The sequence below is a fragment of the Pinus tabuliformis genome, chromosome 7 (assembly GCF_031772625.1).
Source record: "Pinus tabuliformis cultivar Carrire ecotype Pingquan chromosome 7, CPIR1, whole genome shotgun sequence".
NCBI lineage: Eukaryota > Viridiplantae > Streptophyta > Pinopsida > Pinales > Pinaceae > Pinus > Pinus tabuliformis.
This window is the reverse complement of record NC_142293.1, coordinates 1097443302-1097447354: the sequence shown is the minus strand read 5'-3', so window position 1 is coordinate 1097447354 and position 4053 is coordinate 1097443302.

The following is a 4053-nucleotide window of genomic DNA, read 5'->3' as shown; positions in this document are numbered from 1 at the left end:
CGCAAATGGAGACAAGGAGACAACCAAGGTGGCATTGCGGGTTTATAGGGAGGTTGTCCACAGTCTTGAATGACCTCCCTCGTGATCTCCACCCCAACTCCGAGCTCCAACAACTATCACCACCGAGCTAGAAGGCAACCAACAGATTCTACAGGAACAGCAGTACACTTTCAGTTGGACAGCCAAGCTCCACTAATTGAGGAGGCCAGCTTGGCCCTCATCATGTATAAATATTAAGGTTGTTGCCTTCGATGAGACTCTTGAACTTTTGTTATAGATTTTGGATTACGAGCTGTAGCTCTATTTTTTCTCTTTGTAAGCCAATTTTGGCATGTTGTTAGACTCATGATTATGATATTTTAATAAAGGCAGTCAGATTTGGATTCGATTCTGAGTTCTTAGGGGAGCTATAGCTCTCAGGTTAGGGCCCAACCTGAGAGCAATAGACCTCCTTTCCTTTGTATTGTTACTTGTCTTTTTTTATCATTGCATTTCTTTCCTTTACATGCACTTGAAAAATACAGTTTGCTGAGTTGATTGTTTCGGTTTTGTTATGTAGGTTAGTTTCATGAATGCAGTTGTTTCAGTAGTTCAGCATTAGCTTAGGGAGATTGAAGTTACATTGAGTCCAAAAAGGTTGAATGCATGCTCACTTTCACCTCTGTTTGGGGACCGGAAGTGTAGACCGTGCAATCTGCCAAAAAAAACATTGTTTTAACATATGCATGCAAGTATTGATGTAATGTTTTGGATTGAAGAATTGTCCATGCGATTATATCTTGAGTAATGACTCTTGGGTTCAGCATCATGCACGAATTCCTTTCAACTTACATTGTTGTTCTTTGATTCCTAATAAAACAGTTAGAATAGGTTGGTGAAATTTCGTTTACATGCAAGATAAGGGTGATTTGTTTCATTTACACTGCACAACACCACTTCATCGTGTTCTTATCCTTCTGAACCGTGCCTAAGCCACCTACTCATCCTCTGCTCAGCTCATTTGCCTTCCAACCCTTCTATTATCCACGTTGCTCAATCTTTTTGACCTTCCATTGCCCTACCCTTCTATCGACCAACCAGCTCTATCCACTCTCTCTCCATCTCATCTCTCTGTCCATAGGCCATCTCAAGCTCCTCTTTCATCTTACCTATCCATCCATAGAGCTCCTTCACTCCTCCATCACCCAAAACTCCGACTGTAGGACATCCTGTAGAAGTTAGCAGACATCCTGTAGAAATCCCGAGTTTCCTGTAGGATCCCCTGCAGACATCCTGTAGAAGCCTGCAAACACGGTTGCCGAGCACCTGAACGTTGTGGACTTCTGTGGAATGATGTGAGGGATCCCCTGGAACCTCTCAGAGCCCTCCTAACCATTCCCAAGCCTTCCTTCCCTTCGAACTACCCCTGCACAGTCAATGCCCAGTAAGAAGCACAATCATAATAACTCCACCCACTTGAGCAAAAATACAAAAACGTGTTCTCTTCAATGGAAGTAGTTTAAATTCATGCATCTCATCTCACTAGAAGTAATGGCATCATTTCTAGAAGTTGCATTCCCACCATTGCATCATAGAGATTAAGCTAGTCAGATTAGGGTTTACTAGGGTTTCCATGTTTGGTTGGCTTTCAGTCTATTCTTGCAAAGTAGGTTAATTTCCTTTGAGATAGCCTTCGTTCATCATTTAAAAAGCTTCTTCTGAGAACATATAGAAGTTGGCTTGAGCCCTAGCAGACTTGTGCCAGCTGACCAAGTGACAGCTGCGACAAGAGCTAGTACATGTGCATACAACACCGTCGCTTCCAAGTTTGTTACGAACTACCGGGTTGATAAAATTAGAGAAGGAAGCCCCAGGAGTTGTAGCATTATTGCTACAATACTGGAGCTCACCAGTACTATAGGAAAATAATGAACTCTGATGAAGTTGATTTTGTATCAACTAATAAAAGAACACAGTTCAGATTCAAAAACCAATTAGGCCCTTTCATTTGCAACTCTAGAGAAGCAGGGTAGAAGGTAGATTTGATTCTGCAACATATGAAGTTCCAAAATCGTTTTATGTGGAGATATGACCCTTAAGGGTTCATGACGAGACTTAGACAAAAGATCAAATTAGGGCCTTACATTCATCATCCCATAGCAGAGATTGAAAGATATGAAAATCAATCTGAGTGGTTGGAGAACACTCTTGTAGATAGGTATAACACAATGGTAGATTTTGAGAATGACTTGATTGATTTAGAAAGACAGCTCGATGAAAGCTCGTTTCCGCAGTTACCTGAACAACAAGAAAGAACCATGAGAACCCCTCCTATTATGCAGACTCCTCAGAATGAGAAAAGAATCCTAAGAGGAATAGGGAGGGAGCCTCCACTTCAGGCATGGATACATCCAACGTGCAGTATGAAGGTAGCCAAAGCAAAAGGCCAAGGCTCAATCTTATTTCAGAACATGAAGACATAGAAGGCTCAACATAGGTAACTAACACTGAGTTTGACATGAGCAGGTGCACAGCTCCATTTGGAGAAACTCAAGAGCCATCCACATCACAGACTCAAATGTTGGAAAGGCAGCTCAGTGTAGAAGTCTCCTCATTTAGTAGGCCTGCTGACAAGGACAAAGACATTAAAGACAGGTATAAAGAAATTAAAATGAGAAATGAGAAATTAAAGGCACAGTCTTATGCATAGTATTTAAAGCTCACACCTACAAATCAAACTAGGTTGATGTCAGCTTTTGACATCAAGGAAGGAAAGATGCAAATGTCTTTCAAAAAACCAACTGTTCAACCATCAAGGATATCAACAGATTATAAAAAGATTGATTTTTAGGTATTGGCAAGGGATATTCATCCCATAGACCAAATTAAGTTCCACAAACAGGTTGGAGAAATGATTTACTCCACCCTAACTGGTAAAGCCATAGCTGCCCATCAATTGCATAACTCATTAAACAATATCTCAGCCCAATATCAGTTAGAGAAGGCCTCCTCACAGGCCAAGGATACTAAAATTAAGTCTTTGGAAGACTTAGTGATTGAATTGGAAATTGATACCAAAAATATCAAAGCCACTGAGCAACTTATTAAGAAGAAGAATGATGACATTTCAGAATGTAAAAAACAATTGAAGATACCTCAGCTGCATCATCCCCAAACACAGGAAGTCTTGGGAAACCAAACCAGACATGAAGAATTGATGGACTTAGTCCTAAAATTAAATGATCAGTTAAGGGAGACAGAGAAGGAATTGGACACTGTAATTCAATCGAAGAAAAGTGATATTGCCACTACCTTTGTAAATGTCATCCCAAAAGTCTCAACACCTGTCCCTTCTACATTGGAAGCCTCACTGGCTCCCACAGCTCCTATGGCTACAACAGAGTAGATTTCAACACAGTCTACATCAACAACAGTTACATCATATGAAGCATCAAAATTGGTTAGAGCTATGGAGGAAATGTCCATACAGGCTACATAAATGAATAATCTGAAAGAAAAGGTGTCAAGCTTGGAAACTAATTACAAGCTTTCCAAAATCATGTACAAGGAAGAAGTGCAAAAGGCTGCCAAAATGAATGAGAGAATAAAAGCCATGGAAAAGGACCTAACATTGAAAGAACCTCTTGGGCAAGCTAAAGAACTATTATGGGCCAATATCATTGACTCTGTCAATGATATTTTGCCATCTATTCAAGTAATCTTTGAACAGATAGATCTAATAAAGATGGATACAAAAGCCATCCAAAAGGTAAAAGAGGAATTGGGAGAGATGCCCAAAGATGCCACTAGAATCATCCAATTCCTTAATAGTAAAAGTAGGCATGAGCTTTAGAAATTTGAAATTGAGGACAAAACAGAAATAATTTTGGAAATAAGGAAGGTCCTTTCCAAGAGAAACTTGATGTTAAACTTGGAGGACAAATGTCAGAATATGCAGGTAGCCATTGATAGATTTATGGCTAAGTTTCAAATTTTGAGAGAAAAGGGGTTACGCAGTCCCTTATTCATAAATGACAAGGTCATGAAACAACATGATTACAACAACAAACTCAG